Here is a 21,552-nt window from a genome sequence, read left to right on the forward strand (position 1 = left end):
TCCGCAAGCAATTATCAAAAGAATTCCCATAGAAGGAAAAATCGTCCATGAATACCTCTACAATACTCTCACAAAAACCATGAAAAATAGCAGACATGCATCTTTGAAAAGTAGCAGGAGCATTACATAAACCGAAAGGCATACGTCTATAAGCATAAGTTCCATAGGGACAAGTGAAAGTGGTTTTCTCTTGATCCTTAGTTTCAACAGCAATTTGTGAAAACCCAGAATAACCATCAAGAAAGCAAAAATGAGTATTTTTAGATAACCTTTCTAACATTTGATCAATAAAAGGCAAAGGGTAATGATCTTTCTTAGTAACCGTATTAACTTTTCGATAATCAATGCACATTCTATACCCTACAACTACTCTTTGAGGTATGAGCTCATCATTATCATTAAGCACAACAGTCATTCCTCCTTTCTTAGGAACACAATGCACAGGACTAACCCATCTACTATCAGCAATAGGATATATAATACCAGCTTCAAGAAGTCTTAATACCTCATTTCTTACCACATCCTTCATCTTAGGAATTAGACGACGCTGAGGTTCAACAACAGGCTTCGCATCATCTTCCATATTAATGGCGTGTTGGCAAATAGAAGGAGAAATCCCCTTCAAGTCATCAAGAGTGTAGCCAATAGCACCTCGGTGTTTCTTCAATATTTCCAATAACCTTTCTTCTTCAAACTCTGAAATCTTAGAACTAATAATAACAAGATATATTTTCTTATCATCAATATGAGCATATTTAAGATTATCAGGCAATGGTTTTAAATCAAAGACAGGATCTTCCTTTGGTGGTGGTGTTGTACCCAGATCTTCCACCGGTAAATCATGCTTAAGAATAGGTTGACGAAGGAAAATTTCATCAAGCTCATCTCTTTCTTCCCTAAAAACTTCACTCTCACTATTCTCCAAATGTTGCTGCAAAGGATTATCAGGAGCAAGAGCAATAGATGCACACTGTTCAACTTTAAAATCATTATTAGGCAAATCAATTTTATAAGGAGTTTTGGCAAATTTAGAGAAGTTAAACTCATAAGATTCACCAGCAAATTTAGTCAAAATTTTCTCTTTCTTGCAATCTATTATAGCTCCACAAGTATTTAGAAAATGTCTACCAAAAATGATAGGACAATATTTACTAGCAGCAGAACCAAGTACTAAAAAGTCAGCAGGATATTTAATCTTACCACATAGAACTTCCACATCTCGAACAATACCAATTGGAGAAATAGTTTCTCTATTAGCCAGCCGAATAACCACATCAATATCTGTTATCACCAGAATTTGACCGGATCAGAGGTGGGCCGCGATCAAGATGGGCTTGAAGAATATACATCGAAGGAATACATGAATCGGCCTGATATGCAAAGTTTGGGCTAGTTTGCCCGTGTGTCTGTAATATAGTAGGATACGTGTCGATTAGATAGAGTTTGGCTCGTGCCCGGTTGGGATTATTCCCACGTTAGAGAGTCTACGGACTATAAATATGTATCTAGGGTTTATGAAATAAACAACAATCACGTTCACCACAAACCAATCTAGGCGCATCGCCAACTCCCTTGTCTCGAGGGTTTCTTCCGGGTAAGCATCATGCCTTGCGATCTAGGCAGTACACGTTTATTCGCTGTCCATGCGTTGCTCGTACTGAAGCCTTTTTGATGGCGAGCAACGTAGTTATCTTAGATGTGTTAGGGTTAGCATTATTCATCGTATCATATGCTGTCGTCGTGCAACCCTGAGACGTCTAGCCGCCCTTACACCTATCTTAGGTGTAAGGGCGGCACCCCGCTTGATCGTTATTTAGTAGATCCGATCCGTTATGGTTGCTCCTTGTTCTTCAAGGATTAGTTTAATATCTGCATAGTTAGGCCTTACAAACGGGTTGAAGGATCCAGTGGCGCGTAGGGTGTAGTTTGCTAGCCCTAGACAGGATGTTCCGAGGATCAACTTCGTGTTGGTTTTTAGGTCTTGCCTAGGGTCGGTTTACGATCACCGTGCGTGGCCGCCAGGCTCAATCACGAGTAGGATGTTCCGATTATGTGGTGAAAACCCTAAATCGTAGTAGGTCGTTTTAGCTTTATACTGATCAAGCAGGACCACCATATATTCGTACACCCCGTACGAATCATGGGTGGATCGGCTCTTTCAGCCGATTCACAGGACAACCTGAGAGCCGATCGAGGCTCGTATTTAATGTTTACGTGTATGCCATGCAGGAAACTAAGCGAGGCACATCCATCACCTTCCTGACCAGGTATAGGTCAGGTGGCACGCCCTTGCACTAGCATCGGACGTGCGTGCCGAGTCTTTGCGGGCCGTCGCTCGGAGGGGCCAGGGCCAGCCGCAGTCCTGGGAGCCTCCCGGCTCTACCGTGTTGCCCGTCGCTGCTCGCCGGTGGGTTTCTGACCGCAACAATATCTTCAAGTTCACAAGAACCAATTTCGTGCATAATCTCCGTGTAAAGCTCATAAGGAATAGCACTAATACTTGCACCAATATCACATAAACCATAATAACAATGATCACCAATTCTAACAGATAGCATAGGAACACTAGCTTGCTTGGACTTATTAGGATGTGAAACAATGTTAGAGGCATCTTCACAGAAAATAATATGACCATCCTCCACATTTTCAGTCACAAGATCTTTAACTATTGCAACAGCAGGTTCAGCTTTTATTTGTTCTTCAGGTTCTATAGGTTTCTTTTCACTTTTATTAACCGCACTATTTATAACAGAGTACTCCTTCATTTTAGCAGGGAAAGGAGTTTTTTTAATATAAGCTTCAGGAATAACATGATCAACAGTTTCAACTACAACACATTTATTTATAGATGAATCAATTTTATCTTTATACGGTTCATGATACTTATCAAAGTTCTTCTTAGGAAATTCATAATGAGAAGCAAAAACTTTATAAAGATTTGCAGCAACTTGAGAATCAAGACCATAAGTAGCACTCATATTACGAAATTTATCAGTATCCATAAAAGCTTCAATGCATTTATAATCATAATTTATACCTGATTCTCTATCTTTGTCGTTCTCCCATCCTTCAGTATTCTCCTGTATCCGATTAAGAAGGTCCCTTTTAAACTCTTCCTTGTTGCATGTGAATGATCCAGAACAAGAAGTATCCAGCAAGGTCTTGTCTTGAAAAGAAAGTCTTGCATAGAAATTATCAATAATAATATTACCAGGAAGCTCATGAATGGGGCATTTGAGCATTAAAGACTTCAATCTCCCCCACGCTTGGGCAATACTCTCTCCATCATGAGGCCAAAAATTATATATGCGATTCCGATCTTTGTGAATCTCACTTGGAGGATAGAACTTAGAATAAAACCGGGGCACAATATCATTCCATTCAAGAGAATCCCCATTATCCAGTAATTTATACCAATGCGCCGCTTTTACCAGACAGCGATATAGAGAATAAATTCTTCCTCACTTCATCCATAGCAATACCTGCACACTTGAATAAACCGCATAATTCATGTAAGAACAGTAAATGATCTCCAGGGTGGATAGTTCCATCCCCTGTATAACGGTTATCCACTACACGTTCAATAATTTTCATAGGTATTTTGTATGGTATTTCTTCCTCACCTGGCGCCTCATCCACTACCTTTGCAGTAGTAGTAGATTTCCCAAACAAAAACTCAAGAGAAGATCTCTCCATAATGAATTATAGCAGCAGGCAGAAATAAAATCAGCACAAACAGTAGAAGTTTCCCTTACCAATTCCACTTACCAATAGCGCTTCACTCCCCGGCAACGGCGCCAGAAAATAGTCTTGATGACCCACAAGTATAGGGGGTGTATCGTAGTATCTTCGATAAGTAAGAATGTCGATCCCAACGAGGAGCAGAAGGTGTTGACAAGCAGTTTTGATGAAGGATTCACTGTAAATGCTCACAAACAAGTATTCAGGGGGTTTCGATGTAACAGATGAATAAAGTACGAGTAAGTAAAGTGCGAGAGTAATAATTGCAGCGAGTGGCCCAATCCTTTTTGGCATAAAGGACAAGCCGGTTTGTATACTTATAATGACCAAACGTTCTCGAGGACACACGGGATTTTAGTCTAGTGCTTTCGCTACATACGGCTAATTAATATTCATTGTTTTGATAAGTGTTGTGTGGGTGAACCTATGCTAATGTACCGCCCTTCCTAGGACTAATACATACTTGTGATTATACCCCTTGCAAGCATCCACAACTACAAGAAAGTAATTAAGATAAATCTAACCACAGCCTTAAACTCTGAGATCCTGCTATCCCTCCTGCATCGATATACCTACAGGGGTTCAGGTTTCTGTCACTCCGGCAACCCCGCAATTGGCAAACGAGTACAAGATGCATTCCCCTAGGCCCATAAAGGTGAAGTGTCGTGTAGTCGACGTTCACACGACACCACTAGAAGAATAACACCACAACTTAAATATCATAACATTGAATATTACTCAACCATACTTCACTACTAACATTTAGAGCATCCCCACTCGTTGGCGCTCCCCACGCCCAAATCCGGCGAAATTTTCGTCCAGATTGGATGAAGATTTGGCGTGGGGAGCGCCGAAGTTCCAGCCGTCCCCCCGGCAGGAAACCCCCAACCTCGACCATTTGACATATTTCAAACAAATTCAACATAAAATTTAACAAGTTCGGCAAACAAGAGTACGAAAATTGCTGAAACAAATTCGGCGATAATCAGTACAATGTTTAACAAGTGCTGAAACAAATGAAGCACACAATTTCACAATTTTTCAAACAAATTAAGACAGACTAGTTGGCGTCGGCGTTGGCGTTGCCTCGGAGCCTCCATATGTGCTCCACCAGATCATCTTGCAGCAGCTGATGCATTGTAGAGTCTCGAATCTCCTGGCGCATAGCAAAGAAGGCGGCCCATGATGGAGGCACCTGGTGATTAGGCTGTGCAAGAGGACCCTCTCTCTCATATGGTGCTTCTTGCTCAGCCAGAGGAATCGGATGCTTTCGCTCATCTTCAATAATCATATTGTGTAGGCATACACAGCAGTTCATCACCTCCCACATCTGATCTTTGGACCAAACAACGCCGGAAAACACTCTCACCGTGCAATGGATTGTCGGCGAAGTAGTCGGCGTACAACATGCAGTAGCCCTCCATTCGCTGTCTCGGCTTGCACTTCCGGCGACCTCGTGCCGACCCACCACATCGACCAGTTGCCAGTCCGGCGTACATGCTTGCCAAGCAACCAAGGATCATCATGTGCTCGTCGTCTTGGGCGGCTGCTGCCATCTCTTCTTGCATAAGCTCGACGAACATCTGCTCCTCCTCTTCGTCCGAGTCCATGGCCGGCGAGGCAAATGGACGAACACCTGACGGGCGTGGTCGAGGCAACCCGAGCCGCGAGCGACGAGGAGCAAGCAGGCCGGAAAACAGGCCGGCGGAAGAGCAGCCAGATAGGCCGTCGTCCAAAGACGGCGGAATATAGGCAGGTGGGGAATGAGGGGCGGCGGATTCTGGGCAACAAGCCGGCGGGGTGGTGATGTCTACGTTCCCCCTCCTTTCCTGTAGACAGTGTTGGGCCTCCAAGAGCAGAGGTTTGTAGAACAGCAGCAAGTTTTCCCTTAAGTGGATCACCCAAGGTTTATCGAACTCAGGGAGGAAGAGGTCAAAGATATCCCTCTCATGCAACCCTGCAACCACAAAGCAAGAAGTCTCTTGTGTCCCCAACACACCAAATAGGTGCACTAGTTCGGCGAAGAGATAGTGAAATACAGGTGGTATGAATAAGTATGAGCAGTAGCAACGGTGCCAGAAAATAGCTTGCTGGCCAGGACAGTAAACAAGCAGTAGTAACACAGTAAAACAGTAAACAAGTAGCGATAGCAGTATTTAGGAACAAGGCCTAGGGATTACACTTTCACTAGTGGACACTCTCAACATTGATCACATAACAGAATAGATAAATGCATACTCTACACTCTTGTTGGATGATGAACACATTGCGTAGGATTACACGAACCCTCAATGCCGGAGTTAACAAGCTCCACAATTAATGTTCATATTTTAGTAACCTTATAGTGTAAGATAGATCAAAAGACTAAACCAAGTACTAACATAGCATGCACACTGTCACCTTCATGCATATGTAGGAGGAATAGATCACATCAATACTATCATAGCAATAATTAACTTCATAATCTACAAGAGATCATGATCATAGCATAAACCAAGTACTAACACGGATGCACACACTGTCACCTTTACATCGTGCAGGAGGAATAAAACTACTTTAATAACATTGCTAGAGTAGCACATAGATAAATTGTGATACAAACACATTGCAATCATAAAGAGATATAAATAAGCACCTCACTATGCCATTCAACAGTGAATAAGTATTCTGTGAAATATAGCCTAAGAGACCCACACGGTGCACACACTGTCACCTTTACACACGTGGGACAAGGAGTCTCCGGAGATCACATAAGTAAAACTCACTTGACTAGCATAACGACATCTAGATTACAAGCATCATCATATGAATCTCAATCATGTAAGGCAGCTCATGAGATTATTGTATTGAAGTACATAGGAGAGAGATGAACCACATAGCTACCGGTACAGCCCCGAGCCTCGATGGAGAACTACTCCCTCCTCATGGGAGCAGCAGCGGTGATGAAGATGGCGGTGGAGATGGCAGCGGTGTCGATGGATAAGCCTTCCGGGGGCACTTCCCCGCTCCGGCAGCGTGCCGGAACAGAGACTCCTGTCCCCCAGATCTTGGCCTCGCGATGGCGGCGGCTCTGGAAGGTTTCTGTGGTTTTCGTCGTACGCCTCGAGGTTTTTAGGTCAGGGGCTTTATATAGGCGAAGAGGCGGCGCAGGAGGGCTTCTGGGGGGCCCACACTATAGGGGGGCGCGGCCCCCCCCTGGCCGCGCCGGGGTGTGGTTTGGTGGCCCTGTCCCCCTTCTCTGGTGGTTCTCGTGTGTTCTGGATGCTTCCGGTGAAAATAGGAACTTGGGCGTTGATTTCGTCCGATTCCGAGAATATTTCGTTACTAGGATTTCTGAAACCAAAAACAGCAGAAAACAGGAACTGGCACTTCGGCATCTTGTTAATAGGTTAGTTCCAGAAAATGCACGAATATGACATAAAGTGTGCATAAAACATGTAGATAACATCAATAATGTGGCATGGAACATAAGAAATTATCGATACGTCGGAGACGTATCAGCATCCCCAAGCTTAGTTCTGCTCGTCCCGAGCAGGTAAAACGATAACACAGATAATTTCTGGAGTGACATGCCATCATAATCTTGATCATGCTATTTGTAAAGCATATGTAGTGAATGCAGCGATCAAAACAATGGTAATGACATGAGTAAACAAATGAATCATAAAGCAAAGACTTTTCATGAATAGCACTTCAAGACAAGCATCAATAAGTCTTGCATAAGAGTTAACTCATAAAGCAATAATTCAAAGTAAAGGCATTGAAGCAACATAAAGGAAGATTAAGTTTCAGCGGTTGCTTTCAACTTATAACATGTACATCTCATGGATATTGTCAACATAGAGTAATATAATAAGTGCAATATGCAAATATGTAGGAATCAATGCACAGTTCACACAAGTGTTTGCTTCTTGAGGTGGAGAGAAGTAGGTGAACTGACTCAACAATAAAAGTAGAAGAAAGGTCCTTCAAAGAGGAAAGCATCGATTGCTATATTTGTGCTAGAGCTTTTATTTTGAAAACATAAAGAGAGCATAAAAATAAAGTTTTGAGAGGTGTATGTTGTTGTCAACGAATGGTAGCGGGTACTCTAACCCCCTTGCCAGTCAAACCTTCAAAGAGCGGCTCCCATTTTATTTTATTTTTGGGTGGCACTCCTTCCAACCTTTCTTTCACAAACCATGGCTAACCGAATCCTCGGGTGCCTGCCAACAATCTCATACCATGAAGGAGTGCCTTTTTATTTTAGTTTCATTATGATGACACTCCTCCCAACCTTTGCTTACACAAGCCATGGCTAACCGAATCCTTCGGGTGCCGTCCAACAATCACATACCATGGAGGAGTGTCTATTTTTGTTAATTAATTTGGGACTGGGAATCCCATTGCCAGCTCTTTTTGCAAAATTATTGGATAAGCGGATGAAGCCACTAGTCCATTGGTGAAAGTTGCCCAACAAGATTGAAAGATAAACACCACATACTTCCTCATGAGCTATAAAACATTGACACAAATCAGAGGTGATAAATTTTGAATTGTTTAAAGGTAGCACTCAAGCAATTTCATTTGGAATGGCAGAAATACCATGTAGTAGGTAGGTATGGTGGACACAAATGGCATAGTGTTGTTTGGCTCAAGGATTTGGATGCATGAGAAGTATTCCCTCTCGATACAAGGTTTAGGCTAGCAAGGTTTATTTGAAACAAACACAAGGATGAACCGGTGCAGCAAAACTCACATAAAAGACACATTGTAAACATTATAAGACTCTACACCGTCTTCCTTGTTGTTCAAAACTCAATACTAGAAATTATCTAGACCTTAGAGAGACCAATTATGCAAACCAAATTTTAGCATGCTCTATGTATTTCTTCACTAATAGGTGCAAAGTATATGATGCAAGAGCTTAAACATGAGCACAACAATTGCCAAGTATCACATTACCCAAGACATTATAGCAATTACTACATGTAGCATTTTCCAATTCCAACCATATAACAATTTAACGAAGAGGAAACTTCGCCATGAATATTATGAGCTAAGAACACATGTGTTCATACGAACCAGCGGAGCGTGTCTCTCTCCCACACAAGCATGATGTAATCCAATTTATTCAAACACAAACAAAAACAAAAGCACACAGACGCTCCAAGTAAAGCACATAAGATGTGACCGAATAAAAATATAGTTTCAAGAGAAGGAACCTGATAATTTATCGATGAAGAAGGGGATGCCTTGGGCATCCCCAAGCTTAGATGCTTGAGTCTTCTTGAAATATGCAGGGATGAACCATGGGGGCATCCCCAAGCTTAGACTCTTCACTCTTCTTGATCATAGTATATCATCCTCCTCTCTTGACCCTTGAAAACTTCCTCCACACCAAACTCGAAACAACTCATTAGAGGGTTAGTGCACAATAAAAATTAACATATTCAGAGGTGACACAATCATTCTTAACACTTCTGGACATTGCATAATGCTACTGGACATTAGTGGATCAAAGAAATTCATCCAACATAGCAAAAGAGGCAATGCGAAATAAAAGGCAGAATCTGTCAAAACAGAACAGTCCGTAAAGATGAATTTTAAAATGGCACCAGACTTGCTCAGATGAAAATGCCCAAATTGAATGAAAGTTGCGTACATATCTGAGGATCACTCACGTAAATTGGCATAATTTTCTGAGTTACCTACAGATAATTTTGCCCAGATTCGTGACAGCAAAGAAATCTGTTTCTGCGCAGTAATCCAAATCTAGTATGAACTTTTCTATCAACGACTTTACTTGGCACAACAAAACACAAAACTAAGATAAGGAGAGGTTGCTACAGTAGTAAACAACTTCCAAGACACAAATATAAAACAAAGTACTGTAGCAAAATAACACATGGGTTATCTCCCAAGAAGTTCTTTCTTTATAGCCATTAAGATGGGCTCAGCAGTTTTAATGATGCACTCGCAAGAAATAGTATTTGAAGCAAAAGAGAGCATCAAGAGGCAAATACAAAACACATTTAAGTCTAACATGCTTCCTATGCATAGGAATCTTGTAAATAAACAAGTTCATGAAGAGCAAAGTAACAAGCATAGGAAGATAAAACAAGTGTAGCTTGAAAAATTTCAGCACATAGAGAGGTGTTTTAGTAACATGAAAATTTCCACAACCATATTTTCCTCTCTCATAATAACTTTCAGTAGCAACATGAGCAAACTCAACAATATAACTATCAAATGAAACATTCTTATCATGAGTCTCATGCATAAAATTATTACTCTCCACATAGGCATAATCAATTTTATTAGTTGTAGTGGGAGAAAATTCAACAAAGTAGCTATCATTATTATTCTCATCAAGTGTAGGAGGAATAGCATAATCACAACAAAATTTACTCTCCATAGTAGGTGGCACCAAAAGACCATTATCATTATAATCATCATAAATAGGAGGCAAAGTATCATCAAAGAAAATTTTCTCCTCAATGCTTGGGGGACTAAAAAGATCATGAAAACCAGCTTCCCCAAGCTTAGAAATTTCTATATTATTATCAACAATGGTGTTCAAAGCGTTCATACTAATATTACTACCAGCATGCAAATAAGATTCCATAGGTTTTTTAATTTTCGCATCAAACAATCCATGTTTTAAATCAGGAAATAGAAATAGAAGCTCATTCTTGTCCATTATGCCAAACTAGTGTAAACAAGAAACAAAAAGATGCAATTGCAGGATCTAAAGGAAATAGCTTCGAGTACTTACAACGGCGAAAATAGCTTAGTAGCCGAGGTCCGGAGTGTGAGTACCTTTTACCTTTCATCCCCGGCAATGGCGCCAGAAAATAGCTTGATGTCTACGTTCCCCCTCCTTTCCTGTAGACAGTGTTGGGCCTCCAAGAGCAGAGGTTTGTAGAACAGCAGCAAGTTTTCCCTTAAGTGGATCACCCAAGGTTTATCGAACTCAGGGAGGAAGAGGTCAAAGATATCCCTCTCATGCAACCCTGCAACCACAAAGCAAGAAGTCTCTTGTGTCCCCAACACACCAAATAGGTGCACTAGTTCGGCGAAGAGATAGTGAGATACAGGTGGTATGAATAAGTATGAGCAGTAGCAACGGTGCCAGAAAATAGCTTGCTGGCCAGGACAGTAAACAAGCAGTAGTAACGCAGCAGTAGTAACGCAGTAAAACAGTAAACAAGTAGCGATAGCAGTATTTAGGAACAAGGCCTAGGGATTACACTTTCACTAGTGGACACTCTCAACATTGATCACATAACAGAATAGATAAATGCATACTCTACACTCTTGTTGGATGATGAACACATTGCGTAGGATTACACGAACCCTCAATGCCGGAGTTAACAAGCTCCACAATTAATGTTCATATTTTGGTAACCTTATAGTGTAAGATAGATCAAAAGACTAAACCAAGTACTAACATAGCATGCACACTGTCACCTTCATGCATATGTAGGAGGAATAGATCACATCAATACTATCATAGCAATAATTAACTTCATAATCTACAAGAGATCATGATCATAGCATAAACCAAGTACTAACACGGATGCACACACTGTCACCTTTACATCGTGCAGGAGGAATAAAACTACTTTAATAACATTGCTAGAGTAGCACATAGATAAATTGTGATACAAACACATTGCAATCATAAAGAGATATAAATAAGCACCTCACTATGCCATTCAACAGTGAATAAGTATTCTGTGAAATATAGCCTAAGAGACCCACACGGTGCACACACTGTCACCTTTACACACGTGGGACAAGGAGTCTCCGGAGATCACATAAGTAAAACTCACTTGACTAGCATAACGACATCTAGATTACAAGCATCATCATATGAATCTCAATCATGTAAGGCAGCTCATGAGATTATTGTATTGAAGTACATAGGAGAGAGATGAACCACATAGCTACCGGTACAGCCCCGAGCCTCGATGGAGAACTACTCCCTCCTCATGGGAGCAGCAGCGGTGATGAAGATGGCGGTGGAGATGGCAGCGGTGTCGATGGATAAGCCTTCCGGGGGCACTTCCCCGCTCCGGCAGCGTGCCGGAACAGAGACTCCTGTCCCCCAGATCTTGGCCTCGCGATGGCGGCGGCTCTGGAAGGTTTCTGTGGTTTTCGTCGTACGCCTCGAGGTTTTTAGGTCAGGGGCTTTATATAGGCGAAGAGGCGGCGCAGGAGGGCTTCTGGGGGGCCCACACTATAGGGGGGCGCGGCCCCCCTGGCCGCGCCGGGGTGTGGTTTGGTGGCCCTGTCCCCCTTCTCTGGTGGTTCTCGTGTGTTCTGGATGCTTCCGGTGAAAATAGGAACTTGGGCGTTGATTTCGTCCGATTCCGAGAATATTTCGTTACTAGGATTTCTGAAACCAAAAACAGCAGAAAACAGGAACTGGCACTTCGGCATCTTGTTAATAGGTTAGTTCCAGAAAATGCACGAATATGACATAAAGTGTGCATAAAACATGTAGATAACATCAATAATGTGGCATGGAACATAAGAAATTATCGATACGTCGGAGACGTATCAGGTGGTGCCGGCGGCGAGAGAGATACGAGGGGTGGGGGAGATTTTGAGCGACGTGGCTGTGGGGTTCGTGCGTCGAGTCACCGACAGATCGGGCCCTTCCCCGCTTTTCACTCGTCCGGAGTCCCCGAGCGCTCCCCAGGGGGCCGGGGGTGGCGTGGGCTCGCCGGATGGATGAAGGGCCAAATCTGGACGAAAACGAGGAACCGGGGGCGCGACTGGGCCGAATTACGCCGTCCGGATGGAAAAAACGCTCGCCGGGGGCCTCGACGGGGGCACGAGTGGAGATGCTCTTAGACTTCACCCATGTCCTCAAGAACTAAACGAACTACTCACGAGACATCATATGGAACATGATCAGAGGTGGTATGATAATTAATAACAATCCGAACATAAACCTTGGTTCAACGGTTTCACTCAATAGCATCAATAACTAGTAGAAATCAACACCGGGAGAGTTTCCCCTATCAAACAATCAAGATCAAACCCAAATTGCTACAGCGGTGGCGATGTGCAGCGGTGGAGACGGCGGTGATGATGATGAAGATGATGATGATGGTGATGGAGATGATGTCCAGCTCGATGACGGTGACGATGGCGTCGATTTCCCCCTCCGGGAGGGAATTTCCCCGGCGGATCTCAGCCTGCCGGAGAGCTCTTTTCTCTCTGGTGTCCTCCGCCCCGCAGAGGCGGCTGTGTCTCTTCGCGATGTACCCTCTGGAGCTTAGGTTTTCGGGACGAAGGCGTACGCGAAGAAAAGGAGGCGAGAGGGGGCTGTGGGCCCCCTCCTCACAGGGCGGCGCGGCCAGGCCTTGGGCCGCGCCGGCCTATGAGGTGGGCCCACCTCGGGTCCCCTCGGCTCCCCCTTCTGGCTCCCTTCATCTTCTGGAAAAATAGGATTTTTCATATAATTTCCGTCAACTGTTGGTCTTCCGAAATATTGCATTCTGACGGCGCTTTTTCCAGTGAATCCACGACTCCGGTGCGCGATCCTCCAATAATCATGAAACATGCAAAATAGATGAAATAACATAAGTATTATCTCCAAATATGAAATATATCAATGAATAACAGCAAATTATGATATAAAATAGTGATGCAAATTGGACGTATCAGATTTAAACACCTTTGGTGTTCTTGCTTTGCATCATTGCATAGTGTTGAGATCTCCACCACGATTAGTTCGAGTGAGAAACCATGAGCTTGTTACTCTTGAAGGGTGAACTTTTAGTTGGCTTGGTTGGTGTCCCGGTGACCTCTTCGTGGAAGGTTATGAAGGGGCCCGGGGCTTCTCCTTCGTGGAGCTTGCCATCTCCGGAGTGGAGGAAAATCTAGCCATAAGGAAAGGGCTATTCTTTCGTGAGATAGACTCGGAGAAAAAGGTGAGCCTTCGTGACGTTGGGAAATATTTCGTGGGATCTCCACCTCTCCAAAGGTGACGTACCTTCTTGCAAAGGAAGAGAACACGAGAATACATTTTCGTCTTCGCGTGCCTTGATTATTTCTGTACCCGATCTTACTTTCCTTTATGATAACCATTGAGATTAAAGTATCTATAATATCTATAAAGTTGATCTCCACTATGTGCATTTAATGTTTGCAAGCTGATTTGTCAGTGAGCCACGTCACTTAAAGAATCTGATCCATTCGATCAAATTTAGACACGCGATCTGCAGGTGCACGTTTAACGGCTAGCCCAACTTTCAATAGCCTGCAATGCTCAGCTGATCCTTCCGAGAAACCAAAAGATGGCCAACCCTCTTCATCTCCCCCACTCCGTCTCCTCCATCCTCCACTCATAAGGAAACCACCAGCATCTCTTCCCCTCCCGCTCACATCCATGTGTGCGCGTAGATCATGGAAAATAAATCCGCGGAAGCAGCCGAAGGGATAATTGTACCGATAAAGACTTCGCTCTCCAGCGAGACGCATCATATGCATCGCCCGGCCCGCGGGCCTCCATGACTGCGCTTCCATCCGACCAGAGTCCATCTGGTTGCGGCCTCTACCTGAGATATATCGCCTCCCTCTTATGCACCTTCTCTACCTCGGTTCTCGACTTCTTCAGGTGCTTCACAATTTAGAAGATACAGTCGATCTCCCTCAAGCTTGATTCTCGATCTTGCCTAACGCTATAGAACGTCGCAGCCGTCTATGCATGTTTCTCTCTTGCAGATAGATTTTCTCTTGCCTCTCACAGTAACTCGATTAGCATGGGAAGTTTTCTTGCCTCTCAGGATGACTCGATTGGCATGGGGAGTGATAATATGGTTTACTTTGTTCTGACCACCAAGTTGTCTGATTTGATAAATTGAGCCGACATATTTGCGTTGTTGATGAATGATGTTGCTGTTCTGCGTTTTATTTCCTTGCAGATGGGATTTCCATCCGCTCAGTTCTGGAACCTGACGGAGGCTTCTCTTGGATCCTATTTCTATGCTACTAGGGAAAGAAAAACTTTATATGATTTCGTATTTCTGAAGCATATCTTCTATTTGGTGCAGTTGAAGACCGAGAACAGTCGGCTAATTAATTTTCCCTGCTACTAAGTTAGTATCACCAGATCTTGAGCTCTGAATCTACAAGTATTTGGTCATTCTCTTTTGTGTGATTGTACAGAGAAAGGATGAATCAAGAATTTAAATGTACGTTGGTACCACATTTTTTCAGGCGTAGGTTCTTGAATTTAATTAGTAGTTCCTTTGAGATTATTTTCCATGGATTATTATGCACGTCAATTATTTATACAGGAAAGCAATTGTTCTATGCTGCAGGTTAGGGAGGAATAGACGATCTCTTTCTGATTTGTACAAGAAAAGGAAGAACAATTTGACCCATGGCATTCGCAGCTTCATCTTTAATCTTTGACAACCATGCCGTTATGTAATATACGGCCTAGAGCTTTTTTTATTGAGATGTCCTAATTTGGGTATAAAAAACCTATCCATGGGAAATGACTGGATAACAAAATTTGATACCAAAAAATATCTAACTGAATAGAGCTATGCGACTGACACAAATATCATTTTCAGATTTTCTGGTAAATAATTTGCATATGCTTCGTAAATATTAGAATGTACAACTATATATTAAATGTTGGAGTTAGTCAACTAGATAGTTTGCCCCACTTCATTTCTGGGCGGTACCCAGAATTATAATTAAGCTTTATTTTCACCTGGAAAGATCAAATAGGTAATTCTTTGTCACCGATGATTTTGTTGAATTTTTGTAGATCATTCTCGTTGTAATTTATTTGCACATGGGTCTAATGGAACATGGAGGTACTGTGAATGCTCGGTCCACTCAGATATGTATGCTCGGTCCACTCAGATATTATTACATATAGGACATAGGAGTAATTCATGTCCAATCAGCTAACTGTTCGGATTTAACAACAAAATGTTGTTAAACACTCTATATGGACATACTATTCAGTACATGATTTTACAGGTCTATACAATGTATTTCTTACACAATACCCATTAATAATTATTATGTCTAGAATTTTCTGTCACCAATTTATGTGGTCTGTTTGTGGAGCAAACAACGTTCAACATGATATCCCGCTGCAACGTGCGGGGTTGTCACCTAGTGGTCAGGGCCGACTCATAGGGTGGGGCAGAGGGGCGCTTGCCCCAGACCCTCAACAGTTAAGGTCCTAGTTCAAGATTTGTTTGTACACTTACTACACTTATATTTATACTCTTTAGGCAGGAGAGTTTGGAATAACTAGATGATGCCCCGCGCGTTGCTGCGGAATTAGATGCTCCAAATAAAAAACAAAATTCCATGGAGCATCGATTAACACATGCGTGTAGTGTTAATAAGGCTGTCACTAATTTACTCTTAGTTTTGTTATGTTGTTGGTAAAGTATACTTACTGAATAATTTTGATTGCCTAAAAGATAAACAATTGAAGTGAGTATATTCAAACCAAAAACATCTATACATGTGGCAACTGAGAAATAAGAGCACTGATTTTTGCCAGTAGGTGAAAAGAGTGTAGTATGCCATTTATACATCGAAATTATGAAATGGGAAAATCACATGCTGCCGGGCTAATGTTATCTCGAGAGTCATTCCACTAATGTACCCGGATTTTTGTTGGAAAAATTAGCATGACATCTAGACCTGAGAGAGCGGGGGGTTAGTAAAAGCAAATATTTATCGAGCTCTTTTATGGTGATTGGCACGAAACTTTGGTTCCGTCTAATTAAATTTTGGTTCCGTTTAATCTAATTTTTTGTGACCGTTGATTAAATCAGTGATAAATTTTCTGTAAGTTCTATAATGCTACTGCTCCTACAACAATTCGGAACGGACGTTTTTATCAGTGTTCCAAATCAAAAGAAAAAAAAATCAGAATCAAATCAACATCAAGATCCGATAGAATCAAATCAGAACTCTGTTCGCTCCCCCATGAGCGCCGGCCGCTGCAGCCGTCGCCGACGCTGCCGCCGACGCTGCCTCCCCTCCTCCCGTCACGTGGGCTCACGGTCTCGGCCTCTCCGTCGCACCCCCCTCCCCGACGCGAGCCTCCGCCCGTCCCCCCATCGCGGGGACTCAGGGGAGCATCCAACCCCTAGCTGCCATCATGTTTCTTTTTCTTTCCGTTGTCTGGAGGTGAATTTACTTAGCAGCTCGATTTTATTCTGAAACATTGTAGATAGTTGAATTATTTCTTCTCTGCCTGGGGATCGGCTGGAGTGTCGCTTGGGCCGGCATGGATCCAAGATCGACGGCGCCGTCCTCGTCGATTGCAGAGGTGATGATGGGGAACTGAAACTGGTAGCTCGCCGAGCGGTCTAGCTAAAACATTGATCTTTTTCCCTTCGTAGCTAGTGTTCACCGCTTGCTAATTACAAGTCTAGTGGATGCTTCCAAATTAACAGATGATACGTAAGTACGTACTCACGGCAACTGCTATTGGTTATATTATTTATATATCTTCTTGAATGGAAGTTGTTTCTGAAGTACTAGCTCTTTGTGCAGAAATATGTTCTAGCACAGTAAGCTTTTCATTGATCTCAGGTCTCTACTAGCTAGGAGGCCGTGCATTGTTGTTGTGAAAACCACAATAAAGTTAGTTGAAAGATTATTTTAAACATATTAAATTATATGAAATCATCATACAAGTTTAGTTGGATTGATTGTCAAGTCACTGCCTACAAATAATAGAAATATTAATGAATTTACTGAAGAAAAATGCTACACCATTAATTTTTCATAGGTTGCCTTATTGCTGTGCTGAAAATATTGATATCTCTTTAGGGGTCATGGTAAATATAAAGAAATAGTAGAATTAATGACTGTAGTTTTGATGCAGATCTGATGGTTGGTAATTTAACCATGCTTTGTTTGATCAGTAAGAGTGCTGACAATAGATAGAAATTCAGCTTTAGATTCAGTTAATAAACCAACTTCACTAGTTCATGACTAGATATGCTCTCTGGGTCTATAAACTACTAAGTAGAACCACTTTACATGGTTAGCTTTTTTTATAATAAGCATGTCTATCCCTGAATATATGAACAGTTTTCTCAAGTATTCTGATTTATGGAGCAGTGGTTAGCACGTGACTCCTAAAAAATGAACTAGATGGTTCCTAGCTTGGATGTTGGCTGCTCCATTATATAATGCTTTGGTTCTATGTCTGCAAAAGAAGAATAAAAAGCATGTGCCCAGATTTCGAGTAACTTTCTTAATACATGTCTTGCAGGTTTTTCAAAAACTCATTCTACACTATAGTAGGAGGAATCAGCGTAATCGATATGAATCGGCTTGAGCTGGATTTGTTGTTTAACCTGGATTTCATGCTGAAGGTGAAACTGGAGATGTTTGGGAAGTTGGAGAAATATGCAACTGCTTCACCAGAGAGGGTGCCGGTTCAGCAAGCTGGTGCGCCAAAGTTACGCCAGTCAAGCTGTCCAAGGATGTAGCTGACCAAGTTATTTGCGCCTACGGTTTTGTAGAGCATAGGACCAGATTATTGATTTTCTTTAGATCTGACATTTGTACATTCCGATTATGTTTAAGTGGTTCTAGAGTGTTTGATTGGTAGGGCATCAATTATTGTGCACTCATATTGTGTAAAGTCGTTCTCGAGTGTTTGGCAGCATCAATTAAGTCTAATTCGACATCACTGTTGTATTTTTCATGATCATTTGTACTACAATGATTCTGGCTTTTCCATGATCATGTTGTATTTTTTCTGTGTGCATCTGTGGTGATTTTACTGGCACGCATGATTTAAGTTCTCCATGAAGTGTTGGTATCTAGGATAAATTTGAACTAAAAATACAAAATTGTACCAAGAAAAACTCAAATTTGAACTGCAAAACAAAACTATACCAAGAAAAACTCAAATTTGAACTGAAAAACAAAACTGTACCAAGAAAAACTCCTATTCTAAACAGGGCCTAAGGAATTTAGAAAACAAATTACTTCGGTGAACACAAACAATATTGTAAACAGGACATGCAACTGAATACTATTCAGATGTAGATTAAAGTGAGAATAACTGAGTGACGCTATGCTACCCTAGTTTTCTTACAAGTACCACAAGCAAGCAGCTTCTTGGAGGAAATGAAAGCATCCAAAGTTCCAAACAGATGCCAATAGCTAATCCGACAAACCCATCAGGGTATAATTATACACAACCCTAAAAGTAGAACATTTATCATCGCCAAAAAGAACCCCAACACAAATTCTCTTATCAACACAGGTTCCCAGCCACTGGTCTTCTCCAAGCAATGTCCCGGTTCCACAACGATTTGAACATTCCAAACATAGTATCCCTCGCAGCCTTCTTCTCATTAGCTGATTCATTCTCCGGCTCTCCAACCTGTACAAAATAAATATGATGAACACGGTAGAAGAGAAAAATACACACAAGATTCAGTCCTTGGTGAATTAATAAATATAACTGAATCTCTTACTTACCCACAGTGCTTGCTCAGTCTCCCTTGTCTGTTGCACAACATACTTATGTCAAAACTTAGTTCCATCTTGAACTTTTTCTTACCATGTCAGATTAGTACCACAGCCTACTATATCCAGCAATGATGTAGATAGTGCATCACAAAATAGGATAACATAGAGGATCTAAGAGTACCAATTTACATTCTGGCATTCAGATATCAACTTCAAATGTCTAGCACTTGAGATATAACCCAGAAGCACAAGGCCGCCGCTGAAATCGTGACAATTAGGACATGCATTATCAGCTCCACATAAAACAGCAGCGCCAAGATAATTGCTACAGATATCATGGTCGTAACTAACAAGATTCACGCATGTCGTCTCTAGCAGCACCATGTTTCCAAAAAATGCTGTAATACTCGCAAACTCATCTAGTTTCAACGAAACAAGGCCCGTAGCAGAAACATGGAGTCGGCTATGACATCAGAGAAACAACCGGTGATGCTCAAATGCTTAAGGGAGCTGGAAGATATCTCATCAACACGGATGTCGCACTCGTGCCTCTTTAGATCCTCCAATGCCGGGCAACTGACGAAATCAAGAAAGGTGCCGTGTCAGGCTACACCTGCAAGGTCTACTGTCCTGAGATGTGGAGAGGCAAGATGTGTGCCGTCCAGGTAGTAGTATGAACTGTAGTTGATATGAAGGGTGAGCGAACGAATTTTGCACATCACAGCAGAACGGAAACATAGGCTCACATTGAGTTCATGTGCTCTGCTCTAATCGCATTCAGATACTAGCAAATTCACATTATTGAATGGCATTAGAGAGGACATACTTACAGGAGATGTGAAGTTGAGCCGCCGCGGCCGCCGCCCACTCCTTCCTCGCCTAGCTCCGGTGGCCGAAACCGCCCACCGCCGCCACCTCTCCTCCCCTCGCCGGCCATGTCTGATGCCGCAGCCTCCGCTTCTCCCCTCGCTGGTCTCGAACAACGCCGCCGCTCCTCCCCTCGCCAAGTGCCCTCCGTCGCCGCCGTACCCTCCACCCCGCACTTCCCTCCGTCGCGGCCCCCGGCCCTCCGTCTCGGATATCGCCGGGAGAGACCCTACGTGGACGCCACCTCCGCCGCTTCACTCTGTCGCCGTACCCTCCCCTCCGTCGCCGGGACAGACTAGTATGTCGCCTTCACGTCCCCTCCATCGTGGGGCTCGCCGGGAGAGACCCACCGTCGCCTTCCACTCCCCTCCACCGCGGGGCTCGCCGGGAGAGACCCTCGGTGCCCTCCCTTCAGCCGCCTTCCACTCCTCTCCATCGCGGGGCTCGCCGGGAGAGACCTCCGTGCCCTCCCCTCCGTCGCCGGGACAGACTCTTCACACAGTGAGAGATTGAGAGGATGAGAGACGGAGAGGTTGAGAGAGTGGGACTGGGAGATATTTGGTGAGAATAGGATGACAGCTTTAAGATGTGTGCAATCAATTATTTGTTGCTTTAAGATTTGTGGAGTCTCATTAGATGATTTGGCCACTTAAAAGAAACGTTTGTCTTTTATAATGTTCCTAAATATATTTGAGGTTCCGGTCCCACAGAATTTGGTTCCGGTCCCGTAAATTTGGTTCCGTCAATTTGGTTCCATCTAATTATCACCGTTAGATCAAGGCAGATGGGTGGTTATTAAAAATGCCAATCACCCTAAATCTTGTAATATTTATCTAGATATGTTTAGACACCGCAATATTGTGTGCACATGAATGGTTAATCAAATTAGAATAATGATGATTTTACAGTAAAACTTAGTAGTAACTTCGCCAACATAGAATAGCTGTTTGTTCAGGTGCTTCATTTGGATCAACATAGACGGCCACAGGCCACTGAAACATAGCAAAGCCCCACAGTGACACTGATAAGAGGAAGACGTGCCTCATGTATATCTTGATATATTAAGTCGCTGCATATGTACACATCTCAGATCTGGAAATTAGCTGCATAGATCTATGTGTTTATCACCCCTTATATTGATAGAATATGCAACACATCCAACTCTTTGTTCATGATACAGCGATCAGAAGTATCCTCTTCTGCTGATATTGTAAAGCTGTAAAATCGATGCTAGTTTTATTTGTACCTGCATATGATGATTCTGCTGGGGGCAATATGGTGGCAAGGGATCAATCAAACCAACTGAGCGAAGGTAACGTGAAGATTTAGTACTCCACGGTAGATCCCCACCAAAGTTCTTCATGCAATCTTGAAATTAAACATTGGTGAAACCAAGCAATTTTCAAGGGGCGGAAAGATATATAATCGAATTACCGGAACCTGATACCTGTTTCACCTTGGAGT

At 42.7% G+C, this 21,552-nt stretch overlaps 2 long non-coding RNA genes across 2 annotated transcripts; one reads left to right on the forward strand and one right to left on the reverse strand.

Moving 5' to 3' along the window:
- The first annotated feature begins 16,646 nt into the window (after positions 1–16,646).
- LOC139832916 (uncharacterized) lies at positions 16,647–18,508 on the forward strand. The gene is made up of 2 exons (XR_011747767.1): positions 16,647–17,053; positions 18,008–18,508. It is a non-coding gene; the product is annotated as an uncharacterized lncRNA (long non-coding RNA).
- Positions 18,509–18,752: 244 nt separating this feature from the next.
- LOC127306004 (uncharacterized) lies at positions 18,753–20,635 on the reverse strand. Its single transcript, XR_007854299.1, has 2 exons — positions 19,231–20,635; positions 18,753–19,132 (listed from the first exon to the last, which is right to left on the reverse strand). It is a non-coding gene; the product is annotated as an uncharacterized lncRNA (long non-coding RNA).
- Between the last annotated feature and the right edge of the window lie 917 nt (positions 20,636–21,552).

Source organism: Lolium perenne, chromosome 6 (genome assembly GCF_019359855.2).
Source record: "Lolium perenne isolate Kyuss_39 chromosome 6, Kyuss_2.0, whole genome shotgun sequence".
Classification (NCBI taxonomy): Eukaryota; Viridiplantae; Streptophyta; class Magnoliopsida; order Poales; family Poaceae; genus Lolium; species Lolium perenne.